This window comes from Lepidochelys kempii, chromosome 7, assembly GCF_965140285.1.
Source record: "Lepidochelys kempii isolate rLepKem1 chromosome 7, rLepKem1.hap1, whole genome shotgun sequence".
NCBI classification, from domain to species: Eukaryota; Metazoa; Chordata; order Testudines; family Cheloniidae; genus Lepidochelys; species Lepidochelys kempii.
In genome coordinates, this window is record NC_136386.1 from 49,926,489 (window position 1) to 49,936,239 (window position 9,751).

Genomic DNA, 9,751 nt, shown 5'->3' on the forward strand with positions numbered 1-9,751 from the left:
AGGGTCGGTCCTGGGGCCGGTTTTTTTCAATATCTTCATAAATGATCTGGAGGATGGTGTGGATTGCACTCTCAGCAAATTTGCGGATGATACTAAACTGGGAGGAGTGGTAGATACGCTGGAGGGGAGGGATAGGATACAGAAGGACCTAGACCAATTGGAAGATTGGGCCAAAAGGAATCTGATGAGGTTCAATAAGGATAAGTGCAGGGTCCTGCACTTAGGACGGAAGAACCCAATGCACAGCTACAGACTAGGGACCGAATGTTTAGGCAGCAGTTCTGCAGAAAAGGACCTAGGGGTGACAGTGGACGAGAAGCTGGATATGAGTCAGCAGTGTGCCCTTGTTGCCAAGAAGGCCAATGGCATTTTGGGATGTATAAGTAGGGGCATAGCGAGCAGATCGAGGGACGTGATCGTTCCCCTCTATTCGACATTGGTGAGGCCTCATCTGGAGTACTGTGTCCAGTTTTGGGCCCCACACTTCAAGAAGGATGTGGATAAATTGGAGAGAGTCCAGCGAAGGGCAACAAAAATGTTTAGGGGAATGGAACACATGACTTATGAGGAGAGGCTGAGGGAGCTGGGATTGTTTAGTCTGCAGAAGAGAAGAATGAGGGGGGATTTGATAGCTGCTTTCAACTACCTGAAAGGGGGTTCCACAGAGGATGGCTCTAGACTGTTCTCAATGGTAGCAGATGACAGAACGAGGAGTAATGGTCTCAAGTTGCAGTGGGGGAGGTTTAGATTGGATATTAGGAAAAACTTTTTCACTAAGAGGGTGGTGAAACACTGGAATGCGTTACCTAGGGAGGTGGTAGAATCTCCTTCCTTAGAGGTTTTTAAGGTCAGGCTTGACAAAGCCCTGGCTGGGATGATTTAACTGGGAATTGGTCCTGCTTTGAGCAGGGGGTTGGACTAGATGACCTTCTGGGGTCCCTTCCAACCCTGATATTCTATGATTCTATGATTCTATGATTCCTGTGCCCCAGGAGCCAGGCAGGGCCAGCTGGTACTATGCCTGGGGGCTGCCTTCGGCGTGCTGGGGCGAGCCCCCCCACAGTCTCTCCCGCTCCTGTGCTGTGGGGCTGTCCGGTCTCCGCCGCTTGGGGGTGCTCACATCCTGCAGTGGGGAGTAGGGCAAACAGCAGCCTTTGCCTGCAGGGAGCCGCTGCCCCCATGCCAGAAGCAACCCCACTGATGCAAAGGCTGCAGGACTCCTGCACCACCAGAAGGCACGTGGGATGGAGAACAGGCCTGGGGAGGGCAGGGGGGCAGGACAGAGCCTGGAGGGGGAGGGGGCAGGACAGAGCCTGGGGGGCAGGATGGCGCCTGCAGGGGAGGGGGGAGGGGGCAGAACAGAGGCACAGCCCTTAAATCAGAACTTTTTATAGGGAACCGGTTGTTAAGATTTTGGCAGCTCAACACTGGACATAACTGGAATATGTTTTATGCTATATATGCCATGTAACATATCTATGTAAAGGTTATGATCTACTGAATATATTCATCATATTTGTAGGTATGTGTCATTGTTCTATTCGAAGTTATGAATATTAGCTGTATACTTATTTGATTTTAAATAACCTTAGTGAGGAATTTGGTCAGCTTCTTTAGAAAGGAATTTGCAAGTTAACTGCCCATCAAGAAGCACTTAACGCACAATGAATCTTGGAAGGCTCCACTCCACATAAGAAGTCTTCCTGGAGACATTCAAGATAGCATGTGGGCAATGGCTGCTGCCTGTAAAAACTGAGTCATGCATGGACATATGACTTGCCCATGTGACTCCAAAACTCCATTTTGTAGCTGGATTCTACACAAGGGGAGGGAGGAGTGTCCACCCATAAGAGAAAGTCTATTTAAACCCCTGGGAAACCCCTCCATTTTGTCTTCAGCTGGCTAATGAGATAGCCTCTCCACCCCCAATGATACCTGAAAGAAACTGGAACAAAGGACAGTAACTACAGGTGGTGTGAGTGATTGCTGGACCCAGACTAGAAGGAGACTAGTCTGTAAATGAAGCTTACTGGACTTTCTCTGCAGGTGAGGTTTTTATCTGTATTCAGTTTTCTGTATTAGACATAGATTTCCATATTCTATTTTATTTTTCTTGGTAATTCACTTTGTTCTATCTGTTATTACTTGGAACCACTTAAATCCTACTTTCTGTATTTAATAAAATCACTTTTTTACTTATTAATTAACCCAGAGTATGTAATAATACCAGGGGAGGGTGGGGGCAAACAGCTGTGCATACCTCTCTATCAGTGTTATAGAGGGTGAGAAATTTATGAGTTTACCCTTATGACAGGGTCGGGCCAGATGGCTACAGAAGAGTGATCCTATTGGGATCCAGGAAGTGGGCGTGCGAAGCCCGTCCACTGCTAAAGGATCCACCCGCAGTCTAAAAGGGGGATCCACAGGACCTGGACACCAAATAAATCTGGGGGACAACTAATGAAATAACAGGGACAGGAGTGTGGTCAAAGGGTCAAACGAAGGGAACTGGATGGGGACACTGAGCAGAGAACCCTGGACAGCGCCCACTGCTCCTCAAAGGCATCAAGGGAGTCAGTGGATGCCACCCAGAGGAACTCTGCCTGGATATATGAACAGACCGAGGATTGGAAATAGGCCCCACAGTCACAGGAGACTCCATCAGCCAACCTCCTCACTCTGGTTTTTATAGATGGCCATTTTAGCTAGGGACAGGAGGAGGTTAAGCAGGAGATCCCGTGACTTTGTGGGGCTGCGGATAGGGAGTGCATAAATCAGAAGGTGAGGGGAAAAGTGCAACCAAAAACGTAATAAAATATTGGTGAGGAGCCGGAATAGGGGCTGCAGCCTGGCACACTCCAAATATATGTGTGCCAGGGTTTCCCTCACGCTGCAAAAGGGGCAGGTGTCTGGGATAGGGGTGAACCATGCCAAGTACACGTCCGTGCTCATGGCTCCGTAAAGGAGCCGCCAACTGATGTCCCCAGCAAGCCTCGGGACCAAGGTGGAATATAGGCTGGCCCACCGGGGCTCCTCACCCTCCAAAGGTGGCAGAAGGTCCCACCATTTTATATCAGGGCAGAACACCAGGATGACAGCATGAAGGGTGTGGAGCACGAGCATGTATAGATGTTTCGTTGGCGCAGTCTGGAAGCAGACCGGCTGCAGCTCGTGCAGCCTGCTCATGGTGAAGGGGTGAGGGGGTTGTTTGGGTCCATGGGGCAGGGACCCAATTAAAAGGTCTGGCAGGCCTGGGGTGGAGGGTGGGCAGGGCGTGCCCTCATGCAGGACCTTGTCGAGGTAAACCCGAGCAGCGGGCGGGAAAGCGACCTTAACCTCCTGAAGTATGCGCTGGGGAGTACGAGGTCTGGAGAGCCCCATGCGCTGAGAGAGCATCAGGGGATCCAGCCAGTCTCCCTGGTCGTAGTCCAGGAGATCTCCGACTCTTGTGACTTCTGCCAGGACCAACCTCTGGCACACCGAGGGGGACTCCGCCACCTGCATGCGAAACTGGGGGTTGTGTAGCAGGGGCTCTGCGAGGAGATCTGCCCCCTCGGTGGCCGCCATGGACCTGGTCATTGAAAGCAGTTTCCAGGTCCGGAGGAGGTCCTGGTAGAAGACCGGCAGCCCAGAGAGGTCTCACGGAAGACCTCTCGGATGGAGATAAAGGAGCTGCTGGTCGTATCAGAACCCTCGGAAGCGGTGCAGGAAGGCATGCGCCAGTATGCTCCACGCCGGACTACCTGCACAGTAAAGGAGCCTCTGCAGGGCCTGGAGGCAGAAGACATGGACCTGAGTGTGCAGACATTTCAGGCCCTGCCCTCCCTCCTCCAGGGGTAGATGGAGAACCCCTGCAGGGACCCAGTGCAGTCCTGACCAAAACAACTACAGAATCAATGTCCAGAGGTTGGCCAGGAAACCCGGGGCCGGACCAGGGTATTGAGCCGGTACCAGAGCATGGAGAGGACTAGTTGACTAAGCACCAGCACTCTCCCTCGAAGGCAGAGGCACCGAAGTAGTCCTGTCCATTTCCGGAGCCGTTCTATCACCCTGCCCTCTAAATTATGCCAGTTCTCTGGCGAAGACGGATGTGTGACAGCAAGATAAACGCCGAGATAGAGCAGCGGACCCGTGCTCCACCGGATGGCCTGAAGCGCGGGTGGGAGGGAGCTCACCTGCCACCCGTCCGCTACCACCAAGCCAGAGCTCTTGACCCAGCTGACCCGGGTGGAGGAGGCTGCCGAATAGATGGTCTGGTAAGCCTCCACCCATGCCAAGTCACCTGGGTCCTGGACCATGAGGAGCACGTCGTCAGCATACGCCGACAGGACCAGCCGCAGCTCCGGCTCCCGCAGCACCAACCCCATCAACCTCCTGCGGAGGAGACAGAGGAAGGGCTCGATCGCCAAAGCGTACAGCTGGCCCGAGAGGGGGCACCCTGCCATACTCTTCACCCGAAGCTGACCGGTTTGGTCAGGGTCCAGTTGAGCCTGACCAGACACTCTGCGGAGGCGTGCAGCACCCAGAGAAAACCCACAAACTGGGGTCTGAAGCCAAACGCTCGAAAAGTGCTCAGGAGATACCCATGATCCACCCTGTTGAACCCCTTCTCCTGATCCAAGGACAGCTTTATACAGGGTAAAACAGATTTATTTAGGGTTTGGACCCCATTGGGAACTGGGCATTGGAGTGTTAAAGACAGGAACACTTCCTAAGCTGCTTTCAGTTTAAGCCTACAGCTGTTAGGGGATGTGGTTCAGACCTGGGTCTGGGTTTGCAGCAGGCTAGCGGGTCTGGCTCAAACCAGGCAGGGCACTGAAGTCCCAAGCTGGGAGGTCAGGGAAAGCAGGGGCAGAAGTAGTCTTGGCACATCAGTTGGTAGCCCCAAGGGGGTTTCTGTGATCCAACCCATCACAAACCTCATCAGATTTCTTTTGGCCCAATTCTCTAATTTGTCTCGGTCCCTCTGTATCCTATCCCTACCCTCCAGTGTATCTACCATTCCTCCCAGTTTAGTGTCATCTGCAAACTTGCTGAGGGTGCTGTCCACGCCATCTTCCAGATCATTAATGATGATATTGAACAAAACCAGCCCCAGGACCGACCCTTGAGGCACTCTGCTTGATACCGGCTGCCAACTAGACATGGAGCCATGGATCACTACCCGTTGAGCCCAACAATCCAGTCAGCTTTCTATCCACCTTATAGTCCATTCATCCAGCCCATACTTCTTTAACTTGCTGACAAGAATACTGTGGGAGACCGTGTCAAAAGCTTTGCTAAAGTCGAGGAATAACACGTCCACTGCTTTCGCTTCATCCACAGAACCAGTTATCTCATCATAGAAGGCAATTAGATTAGTCAGGCATGACTTGCCTTTGGTGAATCCATGCTGACTGTTCCTGATCACTTTCCTCTCGTCTAAGTGCTTCAGAATTGATTCCCTGAGGACATGGTCCATGATTTTTCCAGGGACTAAGGTGAGGCTGACTGGCCTGTAGTTCCCTGGATCCTCCTTCTTCCCTTTTTAAAAGATGGGCACTAAATTTGCTTTTTTCCAGTCATCCGTGACCTCCCCCGATCGCCATGAGTTTTCAAAGATAATGGCCAATGGCTCTGCAATCACATCTGCCAACTCCTTTAGCATCCTCAGATGCAGCACATCCGGCCCGATGGACTTGTGCTCGTCCAGCTTTTCTAAATAGTCCCAAACCACTTCTTTCTCCACAGAGGGCTGGTCACCTCCTCCCCATGCTGTGCTGCCCAGTGCAGTACTTTGGGAGCTGACCTTGTTCGTGAAGACAGAGGAAAAAAAGCATTGAGTACATTAGCTTTTTCCATATCCTCATAGACTCATAGATAGATATTAAGGTCAGAAGGGATCATTATGATCATCTAGTCTGACCTCCTGCACAATGCAGGCCACAGAATCTCACCCAAGCACTACTGCAATAAACCTCTCACCTATGTCTGAACTATTGAAGTCATGAAGTCTAAATCATGGTTTAAAGACTTCAAGGTGCAGAGAATCCTCCAGCAAGTGACCCGTGCCCCATGCTACAGAGGAAGGCGAAAAACCTCCAGATCCTCTTCCAATCTGCCCTGGAGGAAAATTCCTTCCTGACCCCAAATATGGTGATCAGCTGAACCCTGAGCATGTGGGCAAGATTCACCAGCCAGATACCCAGGAAAGAATTCTCTGTAGTAACTCAGATTGGGATCTAACATCCAATCACAGGCCATTGGGCCTATTTACCATGCATAGTTAAAGATCAATTAATTGCCAAAATCATGTTATCGCATCATACCATCTCTTCCATAAACTTATCGAGTTTAATCTTGAAGACAGATAGGTCTTTTGTCCCCACTGCTTCCCTTGGAAGGCTATTCGAAAACTTCACTCCTCTGATGGTTCGAAACCTTCGTCTAATTTCAAATCTAAACTTCCCGATGGCCAGTTTATATCCATTTGTTCTTGTGTCCACATTGGTACTGAGCATAAATAATTCCTCTCCCTCTCCGGTGTTTATCCTTCCGATATATTTATAGAGAGCAATCATATCTCTCCTCAACCTTCTTTTGGTTAGGCTAAACAAGCCAAGCTCCTTGAGTCTCCTTTCATAAGACAAGTGTCCCATTCCTCGGATCATCCTAGTAGCCCTTCTCTGTACCTGTTCCAGTTTGAATTCATCCTTCTTAAACATGGAAGACCAGAACTACACACAGTATTCCAGCTGAGGTCTCACCAGTGTCTTGTATAACGGTACTAACACCTTCTTATCTCCACTGAAAAAACCTCGCCTGATGCATCCCAAGACCACATTAGCTTTTTTCATGGCCATATCACATTAGTGGCTCATAGTCATCCTGTGGCCAACCAATACTCCAAGGTCCTTCTCCTCCTCCATTACTTCTAATTGATGCGTCCCTAGCTTATAACTAAAATTCTTGTTATTAATCCCTAAATGCATGACCTTACACTTCTCACTATTAAATTTCATCCTATTACTATTACCCCAGTTTACAAGGTCATCCAGATTCTCCTGTATGATACCCCAGTCCTTCTCTAAATTGGCAATACCTCCCAGCTTTGTATCATCCACAAACTTTATTAGTGCACACCCACTTTTTGTGCCAAGGTCAGTAATAAAAAGATTAAATAAGATTGGTCCCAAAACCGATCCCTGAGGAACTCCACTGGTAACCTCCCTCCAGTCTGACAGTTCACCTTTCAGTATGACCCGCTGTAGTCTCCCTTTTAACCAATTCCTTATGCACCTCTCAATTTTCATATTGATCCCCATCTTTTCCAATTTAACTAATAATTCCCCAGGTGGCCTCATATCAAACGCCTTATTGAAATCTAGGTAAATTAGATCCACTGCATTTCCTTTGTCTCAAAGAAAAGGAGTACTTCTGGCACCTTAGAGACTAACAAATTTATTTTAGCATGAGCTTTCGTGAGCTACAGCTCACTCCGATGAAGTGAGCTGTAGCTCATGAAAGCTTATGCTCAAATAAATTTGTTAGTCTCTAAGGTGCCACAAGTACTCCTTTTCTTTTTGCGGAAACAGACTGACACGGCTGCTACTCTGAAACCTTTCTCAAAGAAGGAGATCAGGTTGGTTTGACACAATCTACATTTTGTAAAACCATGTTGTATTTTGTCCCATTTACCTTTGACCTCAATGCCCTTAATTACTTTCTCTTTCAAAATTTTTTCCAAGACCTTGCATACTACAGATGTCAAACTAACAGGCCTGTAGTTACCCGGATCACTTTTTTTTTCCTTTCTTAAAAATAGGAACTATGTTAGCAATTCTCCAGTCATACGGTACAACCCCTGTGTTTACAGATTCATTAAAAATTCTTGCTAATGGGCTTGCAATTTCATGTGTCAATTCCTTTAATATTCTTGGAGGAAGATTACCTGGGCTCTCTGATTTAGTCCCATTAAGCTGTTTGAGTTTGGCTTCTACCTCAGATATGGTAATATCTACCTCCATATCCTCATTCTCATTTGTCATGCTACCATTATCGCTAAGATCCTCATTAAAGACAGTGGCAAAGTATTTGTTTAGATATTGGGCCATGCCTAGGTTATCCTTAACCGCCACTCCATCCTCAGTGTTTAGCGGTCCCAATTCTTCTTTCTTTGTTTTCTTCTTATTTATATGGCTATAGAACCTTTTACTATTGGTTTTAATTCCCTTTGCAAGGTCCAACTCTACTTGACTTTTAGCCTGTCTCACTTTATCCATACATGTTCTGATCTCAATAAGGTAGATTTCCTTGCTGATCCCTCCCATCTTCTACTCCTTGTAGGCTTTCTGCTTTTTCTTAATCATCTCTCTGAGATGCTTGCTCATCCAGCTTGGTCTACAACTCCTGCCTATGAATTTCTTCCCCATTCTTGGGATGCAGGCTTCCGATAGCTTCTGCAGCTTTGGCTTGAAGTAATCCCAGGCCTCCTCTGCCTTTAGATCCACAAGTTCTTCAGTCCAATCCACTTCCCTAACTAATTTCTTTAATTTTTGAAGGTCAGCCCTTTTGAAATCAAAAACCCTAGTCGCAGATTTATTTTTGTTTATCCTTCTGTTCAGTTTGAATTGAATTAGCTCATGATCACTTGAACCAAGGTTGTCCCCTTCATTTCTTCGATGAAGTCCTCACTACTCACCAAAACCAAATCTAAAATGGCATCCCCTCTTGTCGGTTCAGCAACCACTTGATGAAGGAATCCATCAGCTATCGCATCTAGGAAAATCTGAGTCCTATTATTATTACTAGCACTCGTCCTCCAGTCTATATCTGGGAAGTTAAAGTCTCCCATGATCATGCAATTTCTATTAGTATTTACTTCATTAAAAACATTAAAGAGGGCTCTATCCATATCCAAATTAGATCCCGGCAGTCTATAGCACACCCCAAGGACTATCAAAGGGGAGGCTCTAGTAGTTTTCTTTCCCAATGTGATTTTTGCCCAGACAGAGTCTGTCTTATCCATTCGAATGCTTCTTATTTTTTTACATTCTACCTCTTCTTTGATATACAATGCTACTCCACCAGCTTTACATTTATTTCTGTCTTTCCTAAACAGCACATACTCTTCAATAGCTGAAGTCCAGTCATGACTACTATTCCACCATGTTTCTATAATATCTGGTTTCACTTCCTGCACCAGTGGCTCTAGTTCCTCCATTTTGTTACCTAGGCTCCTCGCTTTGGTGTAAAAACATCTTAATTTTTGCTGTTTGGCCTCGCTCACATTCTTTACCCGATTAAGTATGGACATTCTACTGCCAGTATGACCTATTAGACTGGTATCCACACTGACCTTCCTCCTTTTGTCCATTCTCCTACCCATGGCTGTATCCTTTCTTACTTTGTTTTCTTCCCTCTCAATGCTAAAATCCGGCATGGAAATTACCTGGACATCTCCCAACCATCTCCCCCAAATTCCTGTTTTAAAGCTCTCTTAATCAGTTGTGCCAGCTTCCATCCTAGAAGTCTATTTCCTTCCCTACTCAGATGAAGTCCATCCCAAGAGAACTGTCCTCTGTCCATGAATGCCTCCAAGTGGCCATACATCCCAAAGCCCTCCTTATAGCACCACTGCCTGAGCCATCTGTTGATAGTCATAATCTTGTCACACCTTTGTTGCCCTTCTCTAGGAACAGGCAGAATCCCACTGAAGATCACCTGAGCCTCGATTTCCTTAAGCGTCTTCCTCAGCCTGGCATAGTCTCCC